The 23,616-nt window shown below is 57.1% G+C and overlaps 1 pseudogene; it reads left to right on the top strand.

The window, feature by feature from the left end:
• The window catches only part of LOC134429437 (Fc receptor-like protein 4), a 55,799-nt pseudogene that overhangs the window by 8,776 nt on the left and 23,407 nt on the right, over positions 1–23,616 (top strand).

Genomic DNA, 23,616 nt, shown 5'->3' with positions numbered 1-23,616 from the left:
GACAGATGTCCCAAAAGAGAGACGGTGCCTTTTTTTGGAGTAAGACAAGGCATACTTAAAAGACAACCCTAAAAGCAGCTCTAGTCCATGCACAGGGGTGAGCGCACTGGGCATGGAAAGAAGATGTCACCATGGCAAAAGGACTTTCCAGGCGGTGCTGAGTGACATGGAAGCACATGAGGTTTCAGCGTGTTTACAGGAGAAGCCTATGGTGCAAGAAGGACTACTCTCCTCTTCATGAACTGAAGATGCCGTACTGGGAGTTAGTGATTTTGGAGAATGTATTGCATTAGGAAATTTGGTGGGGGGGGAGGAGGAAAGTGCTTTTGTAAGGTTTACATTTTTTTTTTCCGTTATAGTTTTTTTCCTCTTCTTTTATTGTAGTTTAGTTAATAAAGTTTTCTTTATTCAAAGCTGGAGCTTGCTTTGCTTATTCCTTGTCACATCTCACAGCGGACACCAGAGAGAAGGTATTCTGGTAAGAACACGAGCTTTGTGCCAAGCCTAAACCATGACATTTGGTGAGAGGGACAAAGTGATCAATTGCTGCATTTCCGGACTGGTTGCATGACAGAGGCCCTGCACGGGGCCTTTCCAGCCAGCCCCACTCTTAAAACCATCAAAGGCCCTCACAGAGCCGTTGCTTGGGCTCCCTTTGGGGTTTGTGCTTCTTGCAGGGCTGAACAAACCACAGGCAGGCCTTTTTCCCCCACAGAATTCTCACCTCTGCAGCAGCTCTAAAGCTGTCAGAATCAAAGCCAAGGGGGCAGGAGGGACCCTCTGGTCCTGGCTACTACCTGGGGCTGGCCAGAGCAGGGCTGGGCAATGGCCATCCCTGTGCAGTGGGGCTGGGCCATGGCTGGGCCCCACCCTTGGATGGCCACTGGCTTCAAGGAGCAGGAGTTTGGGAGCTCCTTCCTGCCCGGGGCTCCATTCTCCAGCTGCCCTTGCTGGCTCAGATCCTGCAGGGGACGAGCAAGAATGGGGAAGTCTGGAAACACCAGGAGCTGCCATCCCCCAGGACAGGAGCCCCTTGTCCAGCATGTGTCCCCCCTGGGACAGGATCCCCCCAGGACAGGAGCCCCCTGTATTTGCCCCCCCCCAGGGCAGAACCCTCCTCCCATGTGACACTCAGCACAAACGGCCTCTTCCTTTTGCTACAGGAGAGACAAAGTGAAAGTGTAGGCAGGGGGAAAGCTGACTCCTCCATCCCCCACAGCCTCCCCAGCCCTCCCTGCAGACCCCAGACCCCTGCTTCCCCCACCCTGGCTTCCCCCAAATCATTCCCTGCTCAGGAGCTCCCCAGGATCATCAAGGCATGAACTGGGAGGTCATGAAATTGAGGGATAAAAGGAAGGAAATGGAAATGAAGAATGGGAAATGCCCCTGGAGATTGTGCTGGCACAGACCCAGAGCACCTCTGAATCCCCTCTTGTTGCCCCCCCAAATCACGGGCAACCCAGCAGGCAGCTCTAGCCCCTGAGTCTTCCCAAAATCTGAGGCACCCAGGGAAGGAGCTGTGACCCACATGCACATCCTGTCACAGTCCATCCCTGGCAAACTCATTCCCCTGGGAAGCTGACCATGGGACCCCCATTCCTTCTCTCTCCCCTTCCCTGGGACCCCCATACTAGAGCTGTCATTGCCCAGGATCTCCATGGCCCAGGACCCCATTCCCAAGGAACCCTCTCCCATTTATTCCTTCCCCTGAAATCCCCCTTTCTACTGGGACCTTAATTCTCCCAGGTCCCCAGATTCCCCCTGCACCCCATCCCTGGCACAAAAATCCCCTGATGAAGGATTTATTACTAATAAATTTATTACAATTAAAATTTTTTCTATATACCCTTTTAAATTTTTAATCACTTTACCTTTCTCCTAGTCTCATTTCAAAACAAATAAGAAATAAATACTTTCTGATAAATGCACTAATAATTAACCAACACTAAACCCACAACATTAATTATTACATTAACTGAAATATCTCAAATTAGCAAACGAAAACCATGAAAACCAAATCCCTGAAGCCCATCTTCCCCTGGGACTCCCATCCCTGAGTCCCCCCAGCCCTGGGGACCCCCATTCCCATGGCACCCCAACCCCCGTGACTCCCCCTCCTCATGACCCCAATTCCCCATAGACCCATTTCCTGGACCCCCATTCCCCTGGACACCCATCCCTGGCTCCCCAAACCCCCTGAGCCCCCCTGCTCCTGGGAAGCCCATGTCCCACTGACCCAGAGACAGCCTTGTCCCCAGCATGTCCCCACCCTGCCCAGAGCCTGTCACCAGCTTATGGCCACCCTGCCCCCACTAGGTGCCACCTACACATGGGGACGAGATGTGACCTCGCTTCCTTCCCCTTCATCCGAAGAGCCGCCACCCAGGGGAGCGGTGGCCACAGCAGTGAGTGACAGCCAGTGCACATGGCTGGGGACACTGGGATGGCCGGGAAGGTGGCACTGCTCCTGTGGGGTGAGTGCCCTGGGCACAGGCCGCACTGATAGTACCCTGGGGATGGGCGCTGGTGAGGCAGAGAGTGGTGGGGAGGGGGCACAGGGGAGCTGCAGGGTTCCCTGAGGTTCCCAATGCCAGCAGAGCCAGAGCATGAAGTGACCGGGGTCATGGGGTGGCCGTGGGGACAGGAGAAGGTGAACAGGGCTGGAGGGATAGGAATGTGGGCAGAGGCATCCTGGGGCTAGGGCAGCTGTGGGGACAGGGACACAGGGATGCAGGGATGCAGGGACAGGGAGAAGAAGACAAGCACAATGTGCATGGGCCATGGAGACAGAGGCCATGGGGCTGGCGGGGGAGACATGTGCTAGCACAGTGTCTCCATCGGGACATCTGTGCCACACCAATTCTCTCAGGGGGACAGTTCAGGGGCAGCCCCTATGCCCATTCCACAGTGAGTGTGGCATAACTGTCCCCATGGTGCCACACTCACTGAGCCCTGTCCCTTCTCCCTTCCAGCCCAGACCCTTGGCCTCGCTGGTGAGTCCTCGGGGGATGCCATGGCCCAACCCCGCTGTCCCCAGCCCCACACTGGCCCTGGCAGACTGGTGACCTATGTCACCTGCAGGTGCCCAGACCACTCAGCTCCTGGTGGAGCCCCCCTGGAGGCCGGCGGTGCTGTGGGACCGGGTGACACTGACCTGCCAGTGCTCAGGGAACACTCGTGTCACCACCTGGTACAAGGACGGGCAGCGCTGGAGGCAGGAGAGACACACCCGCCTCACTGTCACTGAGAAAGGCAACTACATGTGTGAGAGACCCGGCACTGGGCTCAGCCATCCTGTGACAGTCTCAGATGGTGAGGGAAGTTTGGGTGTCCCTATCCTGGCACCAACATTGACCCCGGCGCTCTGGGTGGGCTCTGCTCCATGGGTGACACACCTCCTGTGTGACCAGAGCCTGTCCCCTACTCTGGGGGCATCCCAGAGCATCCCAGTGCTGGCAGACCCTTTTTGTGGATTTGGGGATCCCTGGTGTGCTGTGTGTGAGCCAATATGGGGGTTGCGATGGCATTGGGACCCGCCAGGTCCCCGCAGTGTTACAGGACCCCCGTGTCCCACAGCCCCATTGGTGCTGCAGGTGCCGGCACAGGCACTGCTGGAGGGGGACACGGTGACACTGCGCTGCCGGTGCTGGTGGGACAACCCGGTCAGCTCAGTGTCCTTCTACCACGAGGAGAAGAAACTTCAGGAGCTCCGCGATGGGACTGAGCTGTCCCTGTCCCCTCTGCAGCTGCAACACAGTGGCTGCTACAGCTGCAGGGACTGGGTGAAATCCACGGTATCACGAGGATGGGAGAAGTCAGAATCAGTGACAGTGACAGTGCATGGTGAGCATTCCACAACTGTCACTCCAACCCCCCCACAGCCCGTCCCTAGGTACTCGGGCTTGCAAATCTCCCTCCCCTCTCCTTTCCAGAGCTTTTTATGGCGCCGGTGCTGGAAGTTCACTCTGAGCCCACCAATGGTTCCCCCCTGACTCTCAGCTGCCTCAGCACCCCCAGCCCCCTGCGGCCCCGAGTCCCCCTCCTGCACCTGTTCTACCTGGACAGGCAAGTACTGGGGGACCACAGAGGTCCCCACAGCTGCTGGTGCCCGCTGTGGGGGTCTCCCACTCGGGGAATTACAGCTGCGAGGTGCGCTCCAAGGGGGGGACCGTGCGGAAGAGCAGCACCCGGCTCCGTGTCACGGTGCGCAGTGAGTGCGGGGATGGGCACGGGGAGCCCTCACTGCCTCCTCGGGTGCCCCGCCTGGGTACCTCCATTACTACCCCATTCCCCCCATCCCTCACTGCGTCCATTCACCCATCTCTGAGTCAACCCCACCCCTCTCTGCTGTTTCCCCGCAGTCCCCAAGTCCCACCATACCCTCTCTGGGTCTCCATACCCGCACTGGGGTCCTCCCATCTCCCGCTCCATGTGTCCCATCATTAAACCCCCCATCCTTCCTTTGGGTACCTATCCAAGCCCCTCCCCCCCCGCAGCTCTGCACCTCCTCTTGTCTCCCTCACCGGGATCTCCCTGCCCCTCCCTGACCTCCCCCCAAGTCCCTCAATGTCCCTGGTGTCACCCCCTCCCGCAGGGGTTCTGCCCTCGGGGGTGTCTCTGTCAGCACAGCCTTGTGCTGAGCTGCACGGTGGCCACAGGGACAGGTCACTTGTCCATTTCCTGGTACCCGGGAGGGCTCAGGGGCACCACTTGGCACGGGCCCCACCTGGAGCTGCACCACACTGGGGACAATGGCAGCGGCCACTGCCAGTGCGGGGACAGCATGGCTGAGAGTGTCCCCCTGAATGTCAGTGTCCTTTGTGAGCGGGACCCTCAGACTTGGGTGACCCCACCCATCGCACCCCCATCCACCTCACCAGGTGCCCTCAGCCCTGCCTGTGTCCCCACAGTGCCCGTGGCCAATGCCACCATCACCCTCAGTCCCCTGTCACACCTGGTGCGCTCAGGAGACAACGTGACCCTGCGCTGCTTGATGCAGGTGGGCTCAGCCCCTGTCACCTTCACCTGGCTGCACAATGGGCAGGCGGTGGCCCAGGGTCCCCTCCTGGAGCTCAGGGACATCGATGTGGGACATTCGGGCACCTACCAGTGCATGGCCACCAACCAGCTGGTGGGACATGATGGGCTCGGTGTGTTCTGGGCACTCAGCCCTGAGCTGGCCCTGGAGGTGACAACTGGCTCACCCTGGATCACAGGTGAGGTTAGAGGTGGGGTTACCAGGGAGTCCAGGACCCCTGGGGTGATGTGCGATCCTGATATGTCCCCCTCTGTTTCTTGCAGTGGCCGCAGGGGTCGGTTGGGCCCTTTTGTTCCTGCCCCTGCTCGTGAATGTCATTGTGGCCTGGCACCAGTGGCACTGTGTGGGTGGGTGACAATGGGGGGATAAAGGTTGTGGAGAGAGGTGGGAACGCGCCCAAGAAGGGGGGCCATAGGGCGGCACACAGAGCCCCTAAAGTGGGAGAGGCTGAGCCCACAATGACCATTGCTCAGAGCCCTGGGGAGCTGTTGGAGGGTCCTGCAGGGATGGTGGGGGTCCTATCAGGGGTCCCCCTTTCTGCCAGGCTCATGGTTCTGGGGGCTCAGGGTGTTGGTGCATGTGGGGTGGTTCAGGGATATTAGTGGGGGCATCAGGGATACTGGGGTGCCTGGGGAGAATTGTGTGTCTGGTGGTGGTTCAGCATTGCCAAGGGTGGATGGGGGCCCCTGGGTCTCCAAAGTCACCCCTCCAGTTTTCCTTTGCAGATGCCAGGAAGCACCAGCAAAGGTGAGTGCAGCCTCCAGCCATGATACGCCTTTTACCCAAACTCCCAGCACCTCCCATCCCCTTCCACACACCTCCTTATTCCCACAGGGCCCACCCAGACCCCCTGGCATGCACAGTGGAGGATCCTCAGGAGACGTACACGGAGCTGCAAAGGCAACTGTGGGAATGCAGTAACATCTATGACAATCTGCACCAAAAGTTGTGATGCTCTGGGAAGCGGGAGGCACTGGGTGACACTGGGGGTGCTCCCTCCATGGCTCCTGTGGTTGCCCATCCTTCCAAGGGAGGTGGTCATGGCCCAGGGGGAGGCTACACACAGGGAACCCTCTACTCCCCATTTCCTCTCCCAGTACCCCCAAGGGCTCCCACATCCCTTTGCTCGTACCTGCAGGGGCTCCCCAGCCCCATCCAAGTGCCCAAGTACCCTCAGGGACTGCCCCATTCTCTCCCCACAGTGCTTGCAGTACACCCAGGGCTTCCCCATTCCCCCTCCCACTACCCTTGTCCCATCCCGCTGTTAATGGGGAAGTCGGGGAGGATTCTTGCTGAAAGGTTTCTCGGGTGAAAATGAAGCACAAAAGTGGCAATATTATATCTGAGAACTGTTTATTGATAAAGGAGGGTAAGTGTTCTTACTGAATGTGGAGAGAAGGGAGTAGAAAGGGACAAGGATAGAGGGAGAAACAGAAGACAGAGACAGCGTTACCACAAGGAGCCCGGGTGCTCTGTGGGCATCAGCTCGGCAGATTGAGTGTGCGTGCTGCAAGCCAGGGTTAGCCCACATGGCTTTTGTGATTGTCTGGGCGTGATTTCCAAGGACGGCACCTGCGTGTCTCTGGCATGGGCGAGCGATGGCTGCAGGCTGGCTGCTGCGGGCTGGTGCTGCGGCACTGGTGGCTCTGGGCTGGCTGTCGCGGGCTGGGGCTGCGGTGGGCAGGTGCAGCAGGCTCGGTGCTGTGGGCAGCAGGGGAAACGCGGCAGAGGCAGCGGGTGGGTGCAGGCAGCATCCGCTCCATTGGGGAGCAATGAAGGAATGTCCTGGACGAGCAGGAATGAGCTGCCTCATGGAAGCAGCACAGGAAAGAATGGATAGAGGCAGGGGAGAAGGACCACCGGAGGAAAACGCAAGGGAGGGGATTGTCGATGATATTTTTACCGGATGTCCAGGAGGAATGATGCATCTGACCCCACCTTCTCAGAAGGCTTATTAAGTACTTTATTATACTATATTATTCTATATTATATAACATTACATCTAAACTGAATCTGCCAAGCACTCAACTGCACTCCACTGAACACAATCTCATGACTGTCTGTCGACAGTCCCCACACACACACACCTGGATTCAAATGGTCAGTGAATCAAAACACTCACACCAGAATCCAATCACAAATTCCCTTCAGGTAAACAATCTTCCACAATGCATTCCGCATGTGAACAGCACAGGAGCAGAAAATGAGATGAGAATTGTTTGGATCATTCTTTGCTTCTCTCACTGCTTCTCCCAGGTTCAGAGAATGTGAATCCCACAGGGGAGGAAGGCCAAACTGACCCTCTGTGCAAGCCCCTGATCCCTGCAAGAAACCCAAAGCAAAACATTCCTGTTGTGTCACAGTTTGCTGCTTTTATTTGCAAAGGCTCCTCCCACAGCCTGATTTCTGGGGCATTTTTTCATAGATATTTTTCCTCAGGCATCTGTCCCACCAGCCAGTGGGGGTCACTCACAGCCCGATCACTGCAGCTTTCTCTCCCCTGATTGTCTGTTGTGTGAAGCCTTGCCAGGGACAGGGTTCCTAGCACATGTACAATGACAGAGTCATTTTTCACCTCAGGTATAGCATATGTTGAGACATAAATCAAAATCAGATTTGATCCTCTTAACCCCAGTGTGCTTAGTGGCTCTGCAATCCCCATCCCAGTGCGCCACTAAGGTGGCTTACTGGTGCCCATCCCAGTTCCAAGGGGGCACAGGATCTGGTTCCCTGCTCCTGGCACAAAAATGCAGCTCTTTGGTTAAACTGGCAGAAATGGAGTTTCTTTGTTCAGCTCTGTCAAGGAAGCTGAACAAGGTGGGAACCTCCCTTGGAATGGAAAATACAATCCCCTTCTCTCTGAACTATTAACACTTTGAAATTACAGGGCTTTTAGGTAAAGATGTGGGAACAGGAATAACAGTTCTTTACTGGCATATATTCACAGAAACAAGTTAATGGAAGTTGACTTTTACTGGATATTATATGAATTGATATTACATTATTGATTATACTGTTGAATAAATATTGCGATGTTGTTCAGATAGTGAAAAGTATTGTGGAGTGGCTGATGTTGTTGTGATGGCCATCCAAGGGTGGGGCCCAGCCATGGCCCAGCCCCACTGCACAGGGATGGCCATTGCCCAGCCCTGCTCTGGCCAGACCCAGGTGGCAGCCAGGGCTCGAAGGTCCCCCCTGCCCCCTTGGATTTGATTCTGGCAGCTTTAGAGCTGCAGCAGAGGTGAGAATTCTGTGGGGGCAGAAAAGGCCTGCCTGTGTTTTGCTCAGCTCTGCAAGAAGCACACAACCCAAAAGGAGCTCAAGCAGTGGCTCTGTGAGGGCCTTTGATGGTTTTCAGAGCAGGGCTGGCTGGAAATCCTGCCCTCCAGGGGAGGCTGTGGGAGATCCCATCTAGAAATGCAGCAATTGATCATTTGTTCATCTTGGTAAGAGAGTGAGAGACCTCCAGCACTACTGCAAGTCCCACAACAATCTGCTCCACAAGCTCACCTGGACCCTCCTTCTTGAACAAAACCTGCAGCCTTCTGGAACCTCATGGAAACAATGTTTGGGCTCAGGCTGTGGCCATCAAAAAAGAGGGAAATGTTTGGAAATGTCGCACAGGGGCTATTGCCCTGGCTGTGGCAGAGCTCTGGGGAGTGACCTTGTGTGGATTCCAGGTGTCCCCAAAGATGCTCCTTCCCTGCCCGCCTCGCCTAACTGAAAGCCTGAGGGTTTGCAGGAATTGTTGTGTAAAGCCACCAGAGGGGCTGTTGTGGACCCAAGACCTGCCTGGGGTCAGGTGCTGCCTTCCTTCCATTCAGGATCATGGATAGCAGTCACAGGTGTTGCGCAGGGCATGTGCCTGACCCCGGGACACTGCTACGCTGCCAGTGGGCACTGGGATCCAACTTGCTGCCTTGGCAGCTTCTGTCCACTGCTGGTGGTGGTGCCGGGAGCGATTGGTGCCCGTGAGATTGCAAAAGGAGCGATTTCCCCTCCTCCCTCCCGTCCGAGGCCGCCATGGTCCCTGAGGGGGTGGAGCTGGACCGGGGCGCCCCCTGCTGGTTGGGAGTGCTCCCTGCAGCGCCCCCTGCTGGCCGCGGTTATAACTGCCACAAAAAGAAACAGTGCTGAGCGGGAGGGAAAGTTCTGGGTTTGTGTTGTTTGTTCTGTCGTGGTTTATAAACTTCCCAGAAAACAGCTGTTATTCCTTTTCCTACACTTTTGCCTGATATCCCCAAAATCTTGGAAATTAAAAAGGAGGTTTAGAGATGGGTCTTCTTATTCCAGGAAGGTTCCTACTTTCCTTGGTAGATATTTCTCATTTAAATGAGTTGCCAGCTGCTGGGTTCCAGTATGGATGGGACAGACACCCGAAGAGGAGACTCGGTCAGGCACTTGCCCACCTCATGCTCTGCCTTTTAAGCCAGCTGGGACACCAAGGGCCCTCTTCCCAGGCGGCACTTCTGGTCACCCGGCCACTCAGGAGCTGGCTTTGGCAGAGCGTCACACTGTCCCCAGTGTGCCACAGCTGACAGACTGATGGACAAATGGAGCCCTGTCTCACCAAAAGCAAGGCCTGACTCATCCCTGCCACACATAGCTGTTCAAAAATGCCTCCAGACATGAAATTTTTCCTGTGTCTGGCACCCCACCCTGTGCCATGGCCTGATCCTGGGTGTCCTGGAAAACGGGGAGGCTCTGGAACCCCCACAGGGACTTTGTGTTATCCTGATGTGGGGAACATGGAAGAGAATATGTTTGGGACAGGGGAGAAGAAAATCTAGAGCCTCTTGAAGCCCGATTTGGCCATCAGAGCAAGGAAGGTCCAGAGCCCTTCCAGGTTCATCTGGTGGAGGAAACATGCTGGGGGAAATGTCTGGGATTTGTTCCTTATTGGTGACTTTCCCTGGAAATCGTTCTTTGTGTGGACTTGGACTCTGAGCCTTGTTTCTGTTGCTGTTGGTCTTATTCTCTCTGGTTGCTGTTTCAGGAAACTGTACTTCTCTCAGCCCTTTGGGACCTTTGTGCCGCCATGCGGAAGGAGAGGTGCAGTTTTTAGTTGCAGCACACACAAGTGTGAGTGCCCATGGGTGGGGACCTCCAGTGCCCCCCAGTTCCCCCCAGTGTCACAGCACATTCCCGTAGATGTCACCGGGTTCCAGTGGTCACCCCTGGGGTCTCCGCGGCTCCGCGTAGGTCACCTGGGCATCCTGGAGGGTGGTGGCACGGGGGGACGCTGCGAGAGACACGGGCTGTGGGATCTGGGTGGGGTGACACTCATGGGTGAGGTGTCCCTCTGCGTGTCTCCCCCGTGTACTCACCCCCTGCCCTCTTGGGGACCACGACGTGGGTGTACAGCACCTCCCCCTCCTCTGGGGGGATCCGGGGATCCAGAGGGGCCCTGAGGGAATAAAGGGGATGTGAGGGAGGGGAATGGAAGGTCTTCGGGGTCAGGGTAAAATGAGAGAGTGTGGTTAGAGCCCCCCACTCACCGTTCCTGCTGCTTCCTGGCAGCTGCAGAGGAAAGAGGGGCGGGGTGACTGTGAGGTCCCAGAGGCCTGACCCCGCTCAGGATGTCTGAACTCCTATGGGACCCTCAATTCCCCTCAGGACCCCCAAACATCCCTGAAACCCTCCAGAATTCAGGAACATCCCCAGTGCCCTCGACCAACTCAGCCTTAAGAACCCAAAGCCTGGCAGGGACAGAGACATTGTGATACACCTGGGGCTCCTTAAAGATCTCCCAACATCTCTGCAGGACCCTCCAGTGTCTTCCCAAACCATTCAGGACCCCCAGACATGGTCACAATTCTGGGGCTGGGGGTGCTGCCCTATCGCTTCTCAACTCTGGGAGCCTCTACAGCTCCCTGGGATCCGCGTCCCCCCATTGTCACCAACCCACACGGTGCCACCGGTGCCAGGTCACAATGACACCCACAAGCCGGAGCAGGATGAAAAGGACCTCACCGACCCCTGTGGCCATTGCAAGAAACAGAGGGGGACACATCAGGATCACCCATTAGCCCAGGAGACCGGCACTCCCTGGTGATCCCCTGTGACCCCACATGTGACCCAGGGTGAGCCAGGTGTCACCTCCAGGGCCAGCTCAGGGCTGAGTGCCCGGAACACGCGGTGCCCGTCCTGTCCCAGCTGGTTGGTGGCCATGCACTGGTAGGTGCCCGAATGTCCAACATCGATGTCCCCGAGCTCCAGGAGGGGACCCTGGGTCACCTCCTGCCCGTTGTGCAGCCAGGTGAAGGTGACAGGGGCTGAGCCCATCTGCACCGAGCAGCGCAGGGTCACGTTGTCACCTGCACACACCTGGTGTTACAGGGGACCGGGAGTGATGGTGGCATTGGCCATGGGCACTGTGGGACAGAGTGGCACCTGGTGAGGTGAGAAGGGGGTGCCGTGGGTAGGGTCACCCCCAACCCGAGGGTCCCTCTCACTCAGGACGGTGACATTCAGGGGGTCACTCTCGGCCACGCTGTCCCCGTTGCCAACTCAGCACCAGTACTGGCTGCTGTCATTGTCCCCAACATGTCCCAGCTCCAGGTGGGGGCCGGTGGCCAGAAGTGCCCCTGAGCTCTCCCAGTGCCAGGAGAAGGACAGGAGGCCTATCCTCATGGCCACCTCTCAGGTCAGCACCAGGCTGTCTCCCAGTGTCACCTGTCTCCCGGGGAACTGCGCTGACAGGGACACCCCCAAGAGTGGGACACTTGTGGATGGACACAGAAGGGATTGGGGGACCCAGGAAGGATGGGAGACAGAGAAGGGAATGGAAGGGATTGGAGGGAAGCAGAGAGGATCCCAGTGAGCAGAAGGGGACCCTGGGAGTCATGTTGGGACCTAGGGACAATGGTGAGACCGCATGGGAAGGTGCAGAAACCAAGGGATGGGGAACCACAAGAGAGACTGAGGAGTCTCAGGGAATGATTTGGGGTTTATAGATAGGCTGGAGGACCCATGGAAGGAAGGGAGAGCTGAGGGTGGAGCAGAGACCTTGGGAAGGGTGGGGAATCAAGGGAGGGATGGGAAGGACAAAGAGAGGGATGAGGGATCAGGAGGGGGAACCGGGCAGTCACGGGGGAAACCAAGAGGGACTTGGGAAATTTTGGGTGACTCAGGGAGGAGAAAAGGGAGGGATGAAGGATTCAGGCAGTGATAGGAAATCCTTGGAGGATGTTTGGCTTCCCTGTCCCCATCGTTGCACTCACTGTGTACTGTCACTGTAACCCTCTTTGACACACTCCACTTTGACACCACTTTGCTCACCCGGCCCTCACAGTGCTAGTTGCTGCTGTGGTGCAGCTGCAGAGGGGACAGGGACAGCTCGGTGCCATCACGGAGCCCCTGCAGTTTCTTCCCCTCAGGGTAAAATGACACCGAGATGACCGTGTTGTTCCGCCAGCTCCGGCAGCGCAGTGTCACCGTGTCCCCCTCCAGCAGCATCTCTGCTGGCACCTGCAGCACCAGCCCGTCTAGGGGACAGCGGGGTCCTGTCATACCTGATGGCACTGGGTTGCCCCCATAGGGTGCACCAGGAGTCCCCAGTTCCAACAAAGTGCTCCCCCACAGTGGGATGTTCTGGGATGTCCCCAGAGCAGAGGACAGGCTCTGGCCACACAGGAGGAGACCCATGGAACGGAGCCCACCCAGAGCCCTCGGGGTCCCTGCAGGTGCCAGCTAGGGACACCTGAAGCCCCCTCACCATCCAAGACTCTCACAGCAGGCCTACGCCCGGTGCCGGGTCTGTCACAGGTGTAGGTGCCACTCTTTGTGACAGTGAGGCGGTCAGGTCCCTGCTGCCTCAGCGCCGTCCATCCTTATACCAGGTGGTGGCACTGGCGGTCTCTGAGCCCTGGTAGGTCAGTGTCACCCGGTCCCACCACAGAGCCGGCCTGCAGGAGCTGGGTGGTCTGGGCACCTGCGGGTGACAGGGGACACCAGGATGCCAGGGCCAGTGTGGGGCTGGGCACAGCAGGGTGGGGCCATGGCATCCCCCGAGGACTCACCAGCAAGGCCGAGGGTCTGGGCTGGAAGAGAGAAGGGACAGGGCTCAGTGGGAGTGGAACTGCAGGGAGAAGAGCAGAGGGGCAAGGGGTGTGAGGGCTCTCCTCAAACTGTCCCTCTGGGGACAGCAGTTCTTGTGGGAAAGTGTGTCTGGGTGGTCCCCAAAAGATTTGGAGAGGCAGGGGGATATGTCTATGTCACAGCCACCCGTGCATCACATCCCTGTGGCAGAGACACCTTGGGACCATGGACACTGAGGCCACCCTGGGCTGAGGCAGAACATGGGGACACTATGGACACCCTGGTCATGAGGACACCATGGACACAGCCCATGCTGGCCCAGGTCACCCCCACCAGCTCATGATCCCATCCCCATGATCCCATCCCCATGGCCACATCCTCACTGTTCTTGTCCCCTTCTGTCTGTGAATCCCAGTTCCGTTGTCCCTATGCCCAGAGCTCCCTGAGCCAAAGGTGCCAGTCCCGACATTCCTGTCCCCACATTCCCATCCCCAAATTCCTGCCCCCTCTTCCTGTCCCCAAAGCCACCCTACATACCCAGTCCCACCAAGGTCCACTGTGAGTAACATGGACTGGCACTGCTGGCATTGGGAACCTCAGGGGACGCCACAGGCCCCCTGTGCCCCCTCCCCTCCCCATCCCCAGGGTGTCAGGCCTGTGCCTGGGGCACTCACCCTACAGGAGCAGCGCCACCTTCCCGGCCATCCTGGTGTCCCCAGCCATGTGCACTGGCTGTCACTCGCTGCTGTGGCCACCGCTCCCCTGGCTGGCGGCTCTTCGGATGAAGGGGAAGGAAGCGAGGTCACATGTTGTCCATATGTGGGGATGGCCCTTGGTGGGGGCAGGGTGGGCACAAGCTGGGCACAGGCTGGGGACAACGCTGCATAGTCTGGGGATGTGGTGGGGGATGTTGTTGCCAGGAGTGGGGGTTTCAGGGGATGTGCGGAACCAAGGATGGGTGTCCAGGAGAATGGGGGTCCAGGGGAATTGGGGTCTCCATGCCTGGGGACATTCAGGGATGGGGGTGCTGTGGGAACATAGTCCCCAGAGATTTGGGGTCATGGCATGTACGTGTCAGGGTTGGGGTGCAGGGGGAAAAAGGGGACCCTCGGGAATAGGGGTTCTGCAAGAAGAAGCAGCCCATGGGATGGGATCAAGGCAATGCCAGTTATGGGATGGGGGTACCCAGGGAGGAGAGAAACCAGGGTAATGGGGTCCCATGGTTGAATTCCCAGGGGAATGGGGGTTTCAGGGCTGGGAAGTGGCTGGGTGGACACAGGAGTCACAGCTCCTGCCCTGGGTGCCTCAGATTTTGGGGTGACCCAAAGCCTAGCAAAGCCAACCTGGGGTGCTCCTTTCCTGTGCAGCCATCACATGGGGGGGGCCTGGATAGCTCTGCCTCTGTGCCCTCCCCCGCCCTTGAATTTTTCCTCTCTTTATTTCTCTTATTTCCTTATTTTCCTCACTTTTGTGGCAGGGGCCCTCATACCCAGTTCCTGGCTCAGCAATCCCAGGGAGCACCTGAGCAGGGAGTGGGTTGGGGGGAGATAGCGGAGGGGAAAAATTGGGTTTAGGGCGTGCCAGGAAGGGTGGGGAGGCTGTGAGTGATGGAGGTGTTGGGCTGTGCACTCTCAACAGTTTCACTTTCTTTTCCTTGGAAAAGAGGGAAGCGGCCTATTGTGCTGAGAGTCAGATGGGAAAGGGAGGGGGTTCTGTCCTGGTGGGGCACATCCAGGAGGGTCTTGTCCTAGAAGGATCCTGTCCCAGGGGGTGACACATCCTGGCATGGGAGTCCTGTCCCAGGTGGTGGCAGTCCCAGAAATGTTCCTGAACATTCCTGGTCGGGTGCCTGTCCCAGGGGTGGCACATCCTGGGGACCCCTGTCAATGCAAGGCTGGGGCCCAGCCATGGCCCAGCCCCACTGCACAGGGATGGCCATTGCCCAGCCCTGCTCTGCCCAGCCCCAGGTGGCAGCCAGCACCTCAGGGTCCTCCCTGCCCCCTTGGCTTTGATTCTGGCAGCTTTAGAGCTGCTGCAGAGGTGAGAATTCTGTGGGTGGAAAAAGGCCTGCCTGTGGTTTGCTCAGCCCTGCAAAAAGCACAAACCCCAAAGGGCGCTCAAGCAGTGGCTCTGTGAGGCCCTTTGATGGTTTTCAGAGCAGGGATGGCCGGAACCCACCCCTGAAGCTATGAGGGAACCAGCCTGGAAATGCAGCTATTGATCATTTTGTCCCTGTCCCCAAGGGACTGAGAGAGCCCAACAGCTACTGCAAATCCCACAGCAATCTGCTCAACAGCCGGACCTGGACCCTCCTCCTCCTACCTGCCTTGCCATGGATGGACAGTGGCCGCATGCCCCGCACCCACCACAGCCGCTCTCTCACTGCCCTCCACACCTGGATGGGGAGAGAAAATTGAGCAAAGGGTTCCTGGGTTGAGACAATGACCAGGAGAGATCACTCATCAAATCCTGTCACGGGTAAAACTGCCTATGATTTAGAGATATGAATTGAATTTATTGCTGACAAAATCAGAGCAGGAGAAGGATAAGTCAAATAAACCCTTCAATACTCCTTCCCCCTCTTAAGAATAACTATGTAGTCATTGGCTTTCTCTATTTTATTGTTTTTTTGTCAAAATATTTTGATACAATACAGTTTGTAATCACTTTTTAACTGCTTTTGATACACCACAATTTGTCAGCCCTTTTACCCTAATCCCTGTGTCGAACATATATTTTAGTGTGATAAATAATATAGTTTAGGCTCTCACAAAAGATCAAGATAGAGACAATGTGCTGTGTGTTACATTAACTGTTGCATAAGTAGTTAATGCCTTTATTTGTGTGACTAAGTGACAATGATAAGAATAACTCAGATAATTTTGTGAAATAGCTAATGTTGATTTAATGTACTGGTGAGGTATCTCATCTGTGTGAGAAGAACACATTGAAAAGTAGCAGGTAAATAAACATCAAAAGAAAGAATGCAAAGAGGAATTTACCACTGACTCTTCTGTTATCAAGAACTGTCAAACCACAGAACAGGGGGGCCTTGTGAGGACATAAAATATGTAAATTTAATCTGCACTATGGCATGTACTTTATGAAAATGAATCAAGGGTCAAACCAAGCAAAAGGATTTCTGGAACATGTGAACTGAAAAGAATGTTTGAATATGTATAACCCTCCTGAGTATGCATTTCACCAATACAATGGAAAGGTATGTAGGAAGAATTGTTGTAGTTAACAGTGTGCCTCTGACAGTTGCCAAGCACTCAGCAGGCTGTTTACTGTCCCTTTTATCCCTTATTAAAGATTTACAAATTTGAAAGAGTGAGCCTTGTTTCTCACACAGTTGACCAAAAAATTGAATTTTTGGTACAATAAGAGGGAAAAACGTTCTGTGCTCCTCCAGCACTGGGAGGGGGAATGAGGAGCCCCGTGGGGTGTTGTGAAGGGGAATAAGAGACCCCTGAGGGGAATCGATGACCCCAGTGCCCCCCAGTGCCCCCTGTGTCACAGCACATCATCGTAGTCACAGGGGTCCCGCTGTCCCTCCTGGGGTCCCGACCGCTCCATGTTTTTCACTTGAGGATCCCGATGTGGGGCAGGGCTGGGGGACACCCATGGGGACCCTGAGAGTGACACCATCGGTGCAGACCTGGGTGGGGGTGACACTCGTGGGTGACATGTCCCTGTCCCCCCCCTACTCACCTTCTGCCCACTCGGTTCACAGCCCCCTCCTCTGGGGGAGTGGTCTAAGGGGGATGGGGAGTGGGAAAGGGGGAGTCCCAGCCCAAGCGCCCCACTCACCTGTCCTGGAGCTTCCTGGTGGCTGCAAGGGAAAGGGGAAGATGTGACCAGGGGGAGCCCAGGATCCCTAAACCTTCCTGGGACCTCAGCAGCTTCAACCACCCACGGGGCCCTCAAATCCCCACTGCAGCCCCAATTCCCAATGGACCCCTGATTCCCCCTGAACACTCTGATCACCTCTGAATCTCGCAGAACTTCAGCATCACTGCAGTTCCCCCTGTCCCCCAAGGGAGCCTGTTGTCTTTGCGGTAGTTCTTGGGCTCTCTCAATCCCTTGTGCAAAGGGACAAAAAGATCAATTGCTGCATTTCCAGACTGGTTTCCCCACAGCTGCCCCTGCCGGGGGGTTTCCAGCCAGCCCTGCTCTGAAAACCATCAAAGGCCCTCACAGAGACACTGCTTGGGCTCCATTTGGGGTTTGTGCTTCTTGCAGAGCTGAGCAAACCACAGGGAGGCTTTTTTCCCCCACAGAATTCTCACCTCTGCAGCAGCTCTAAAGCTGCCAGAATCAAAGCCAAGGGGGCAGGGAGGACCCTCAGGTGCTGGCTGCCACCTGGGGCTGGCCAGAGCAGGGCTGGGCAATGGCCATCCCTGTGCAGTGGGGCTGGGCCATGGCTGGGCCCCAGCCTTGCACTGACAGGGGTCCCCAGGATGTGCCACCCCTGGGACAGGCACCTAGCCAGGAATGTGCAGGGACATTTCTGGGACTGCCACACCTGGGACAGGACACCCCCCATGCCAGGATGTGTCACCCCCTGGGACGGGATCCTCCCAGGACCCAACCCCAGATGTGCCCCCCAGGAGAGAACCACCCCCGTTTTCCCATCTGACTCTCAGCACAAACAGCCTCTTCCTTCTTGTCCAGGACAAAGAAAGTGAAAGTGTTAAGAGAGCACAGCCCTACTTCTTCATCCCCCACAGTCTCCCCACCCTTTCCTGCACCCACCATTCCCCATTTTCCCCCTCCCCTGGGTCCCCCCAACCCCTTCCCTGCTCAGATGCACTCCAGGATTGCTGAGCTAGGAACTGGGGGTGAGGTAATATGGCAAAAAGTAAGGAAAATAAGGAAAAAAGAGAAATAAAGAGAGGAAAATGTCAAGGGCAGGGGAGGACACAGAGGCAAAGATACTCAGGATCCCCATGCAATGCCTGGCCAGGAAATGAGCACCCCGAAAGTGATTTTTTGGCATCCCATGTCACCCCAAAATCTGAGGCACTCAGGGAAGGAGCTGTGACCCCTCTGTCCCCTCAGCCACTGCCCATCCCTGACACCCCCATTACCCTGGGAACTTAAACCTTGGGACCCCATTTCCTTCCGTCCCACCTTCCCTGAGACCCCCATCCCTGGACTGCAATTCCCCAGGATCTCCAACCCCAAGGAACACCTTCCCAGTAATTCCAGACCATGGGACACCCCTTCCCTTGGGGGCCTTCATTCACCCAGGGCCCCCAATCTCACAGGGACCCCTTTTTCCCCGGCACCTCCATGCCATGGCCCCTATCTCATGATTACAAATCCCAGGAGGCCACGTTGTTTTTGGACCCTCAGCCCCAAGTCTGAGTCCACCGAAACCCTGGTACCCCCATTTCCCTGGGACCACAAATACCTGGGCATCCCATTCCCCTGAACACCCATCCCTGTCTCCCTGCATGGCCTCAGACACCAAATTCTGGCAACACAATGTCCCCACCATGTCCCACCATCCCCCCATGTCCCACAAGTTCCCCACCCTGCCCCCATCCTGTCCCCACCCTGCCCCCACCAAGGGCCACTTACACGTGGGGACAGATGTGACCTCGCTTCCTTCCCCTTCATCCGAAGAGTCGCCAGCCAGGGGAGCGGTGGCCACAGCAGCGAGTGACAGACAGTGCACATGGCTGGGGACACCAGGATGGCCGGGAAGGTGGCGCTGCTCCTGTGGGGTGAGTGCTCCAGGCACGGGCTCAGAGATGAGGAGGGGAGGGGTCACAGGGGGGCTGCAGAGTCCCCTGAGGTCTCCAATGCCAGCAGAGCCAGAGCAGGGCATGGAGCCCAGTGTGACCAGAATTGTGGGGTGGCTTTAGGGACAGAAACGGGAACTCGTGATGGAGACAGGAACAGGGACATAGAGATGTTGGGGCAAGGATGTGGCAGAAGAGCCTTGGGGCTTGGGTAGCTGTAGGTACAGGGACAAGGGAACAGGGATGCAGGGACAGGGACAAGGGCCACGTAGCATGGAGATGGGCCGGGATGACAGATGCCATTGGAATGGGATCATGGGTCCAGGGCCATGGGGTTGTGGCCATGGGGACAGGTACTGTAGAGCTGTGGAGGGGGCCAGTGCAAACAATAGGATGTCCACAGTGTCCCCATGAACCTCAACCAGCCCTGTCCCTTCTCCCTTCCAGCTCAGACCCTCGGCCTCACTGGTGAGTCCTTGGGGGATGCCATGGCCCCACCCCACTCTCCCCAGTCCCACTCTGACCCTGACAGGCTCGTGTCCCCTGTCACCCGCAGGTGCCCAGACCACCCAGCTCCTGGTGGAGCCCCCCTGGAGGCCGGCGGTGCTGTGGGACCAGGTGACACTGACCTGCCAGGGCTTGGCGACTGCCAGTGCCACCATCTGGTACAAGGATGGGCAGCATTGGGGGCAGGAGGGAAGCAACAACTTCACTGTCACTGAGAGTGGAACCTACATGTGTGAAAGACCCGGCACTGGGTTCAGCTGCCCCCTGAACGTCTCAGACGGTGAGGGCGGTTTGTCTCCTCAGCCTTGAACGCACAAGAACCCCGATGACTCTGGTGGGCTCCACTCCATGGGTCACCCTCTGGTGTGATCAGAGCCCATGTCCTACACACAGGGACATACCAGAGTATCCCAGTGCTGTGGGACCCTTGTGTTGAAATTGGGAAAACCTGGTGTGCTGGCTGTGACCCAGTATGGGGGTCCCAGTGACATCAGCACCCTCTAGACCCCTGTGATGTGACGGCACCCTCTGTCCCACAGACCAGGTGGTGCTGCAGGTGCCAGCGCGGGCACTGCTGGAGGGGGAAACGCTGACACTGCGCTGCCAGTACAGGCAGGAGAAGTCAGTTGATTCGGTGTTCTTCTACCGTGAGGAGACAGAACTGGGGGGCCTCTACAATGGGACCGAGCTGTCCCTGTCCCCTCTGCAGCTGAACCACAGAGGCCGCTACCGCTGCAAGGCCTGGGTATCACAGGGATGGGAGGAGTCAGCGCTGGTGACAGTGACAGTGCATGGTGAGCACCTCACATCTGCTAACACGACAGCCCCACAGCCCCTCACCAGGGACTCGGGGTCACCATTCCCACAGTCCCCCATCTCCTCCCCTGAGCTTGTCTGGATACCAGTGCTGGAGGGTCCCCCCAAGCCCAGCCTGGGGTCCCCTGTGACTCTCCGCTGCCTCAGCACCCCCAGACCCTGCAGCCCCAAGCCCCGCTCCTGCACGTGTTCTACCCGGACGGGCAGGTGGTGAGAGGCCTGCAGGGGTCCCCGCAGCTGCTGGTGCCCACCGTGGGGGTCTCCCACTCAGGGAATTACAGCTGCCAGGTGTGCTCTGAGGGGATGGGCATGCGGAAGAGCAGCGCTCGGCTCCACATCACGGTGCGCAGTGAGTGTGGGGATGGGCACAGGGAGTCCCCACATCCTCCTCGGGTCTCCTGCCTGGGTACCTCCATGTCCCCAAGACACCTTTCTTGTGTCCCTCCGCCTCTGCCCTGTGTCCCCTCATCCCTGCGTGGTGTGACCCCATCCTCAACATCCCCCATCACACCCACCCCCTTGTCCCTACCCCCCCACACCAGCTGCCAGCCACTCCCTGTGGCCTCAGCCCTGTCTCTGTCCCTGCAGTGCCCGTGACCAATGCCACCATCACCCTTGGTACCCTGTCACACCAGGTGCATGAAGGTGACAACGTGACCCTGCGCTGCTTGGTGCAGGTTGGCTCAGTCCCTGTCACCTTCACCTGGCTGCACAATGGGCAGGAGGTGGCCCAGGGTGCTCTCCTGGAAATTAGGGCCGTCAGGGTTGAACATTCGGGCACCTACCAGTGCATGGCCACCAACCAGCTGGGAGAGGATGGACACCGTGTGTTCCAGGCACTCAGCCCCGAGCTGTCCCTGTTGGTGACACCATGGGGACACGGGGACACAGGTGAGGTCACACAGGGTCATTCAGGATTGCAGGATCTCTGGGGTGATGGATGATCCTGATGTGTCCCCCACTGTTTTTTGCAGTGGCCGCAGGTGTTGGTTGGGCCCTTTTCTTCCTGCTGCTGCTCGTGGGTGTCATTGTGGCCTGGCACCGGTGGCACCGTGTGGGTGGGTGACAATGGGGGGACTGGGGGCCCCAGGGAGCTGTAGAGGCCCCCAGAGTGTGGGCCCGATAGGGCAGCACCCATAGCCCCAGAACTGTCACCTTGCCTAGGGGTCCTGAAGGATTTGGGGAGGTGCTGGAGGGTCCTGCAGGGATTTTGGGGGTCTTTCAGGGGCCTTGGGAGTGTTTGGTGCGTCTCTGTCCCTGCTGGGCTTTGAGTTCCTGAGGCTGAGTTGGCCCAGTGCGCTGGGGAGGCTCATGAATTCTGAGGCCCTTCAGGGATGCTTGGGGGTCCTGAGAGGAATTGAGGGTCCCATAGGGGTTCTGGAATCCTGAGAGGGGGCAGGGCCCTGGGACCCCACAGTCACCCCTTCCGTCTTTCCTTTGCAGCTGCCAGGAAGCAGCAGGAAAGGTGAGTGGGGTCTTAAACCATGAGTCCCCTTTTCCCTGCATGTCACAAGTCTCCATTGCCTCCCACACATTTTCTTTATCCCCACAGGCCTCCCCCGGATCCCCTGCCCCCCCCCAGAGGAGGGGGAGGTTCTGTACACCCATGTTGTGAGCACCCAGCAGGCGCAGCGTGAGTTCCGTGGATTGGGGTGACAGTGACACATCACCCACTGGTGTCACTTCCCCCGCCTTGGTCCCTCCAACCATTGTGTCCTGCAGGGCCCCCAGGCGTCACCAAGCACCAGTAACCCTTGGTGGCCTATGTAGAGCTGCGGGGAGCACACAGGCGACCAAGAAATCCCAGTGACATCAATGAGGTTGTGCAGTGACACTGGCAACAACTGGGGTGCACTGGGTGTCCCCACCCATGGGCACCCACTTGTGTATGTGCTGCCACTAAAAACTGCCCCTTCCTGTGGAGGCACAAAGATCCCAAAGGGCTGAGAGAAGAACAATTTCCTGAAACAGCAATCAGAGATAATAAAACCAAAAGCAACAGCAAAAAGGTTCAGAATTCAAATTTTCACAAAAAGATCAATTTCCTGGGAAAGCCCCCAAAAGGAACAAACCCTGGACATTATCCTTTGCTCAATGCCTCCACCAGAGGAACCTGTCAAAGTCTTGGAACTTCCTTGATCTGATGGCCAAAGCTGCCTTCAGGAGGCTCTGGGTTCTCTTGAGCCATATCCCAAATTATTCCTCTGCCCTGTTGCCCCCACGAGGATGTCACAAAGCCCTGTGGGTGCTCCAGAGCCTCCCCATTCTTCAGAGCAGGACAGGATCCTGCCATGGCACAGGGTGGGATGTCAAAAACAAGAGAAGTTTGATGTCTGGAGACATTTTGGAACAGCTGTGTGTGGCAGGGATGGGTCGGGCTTTGCTTCTGGTGAGATAGGGGCCCATCTATGCATCAGTCTGTCAGCTGTGGCACACTGGGGACAGTGTGATGCTTTACCAAAGCCAGAGACTGAGCAGCCGGGTGACCAGAAGTGCCACCTGGGAAGAGGGCCCTTGGTGTCCCAGCTGGCTTAAAAGGCAGAGCATGAGGTGGTCAAGTCCCTGACCCTTTCTTTCTTGGTATGTCGATCTCATCCATGCTGGAATGCGGGAGCTGGCAACTCATTTAAATGAGAAATATCTCCCAAGGAAAGTGGGAATATTCCTAGAATGGAAAGAAGACGCATGCCTAAAACTTTTATTAATTTTGAAAATGATGGGGCTTCCAGGCCAAAGTGTAGAAAAAGGAATAAAAGCTCTTTTCTTGGAAATTTATAAACCAAAACAGAACAAACAACACAAACCCAGAACTTTTGCTCCCGTTCAGCACTGTTAGTTTTTGTGGCAGTTCTAACCGCGGCCAGCAGGGGGCGCTGCAGGGAGCACTCCCGGCCAGCAGGGGGCGCTGCAGGGAGCACTCCCGGCCAGCAGGGGGCGCCCCGGTCCAGCTCCATCCTCTCAGGGGCCATGGCGGCCTTGGACGGGAGGGAGGAGGGGAAATCGCTCCTTTTGCAAACTCACGGGCACCAATCAGTCACGGCACCACCCCTGGCAGAAGGCAGAAGCTGCCAAGGCAACAGGTTGGATCCCAGTGTCCCAGGGCCAGGCACAAACCCTGTGCAACACCTGCGACTGCTCTCCATGATCCCAAATAAGAGGAAGGAAGGCAGCGCCTGACCCCAGGCAGGTCTCGGGTCCACAACAGCTCCTGTGGTGGCTTTATACTACAATTCCTGCAAACCCTCAGCCTTTCAGTCAGGTGAGGAGGGCAGGAATGGAGCAAATTTGGGGAAACCTGGAATCCATACAGGGTCACTCCCCACAGCCCCACCATTGCTGTGGGTGAGCCCGTGTTCGATATTTCTACACTGTTCCCTCATGTCTAGCAGCCATGATCAGAACCCAAAGATTCTTCTCAGGCTGTTACAAAGGGCTGCAGGTTTGAGACAGGAAGGACGACGG

This window comes from Melospiza melodia, chromosome 25 (genome assembly GCF_035770615.1).
Source record: "Melospiza melodia melodia isolate bMelMel2 chromosome 25, bMelMel2.pri, whole genome shotgun sequence".
NCBI lineage: Eukaryota > Metazoa > Chordata > Aves > Passeriformes > Passerellidae > Melospiza > Melospiza melodia.
The sequence above is the reverse complement of the archived record's forward strand: the minus strand, read 5'-3'. Positions and strand labels throughout refer to the sequence as shown.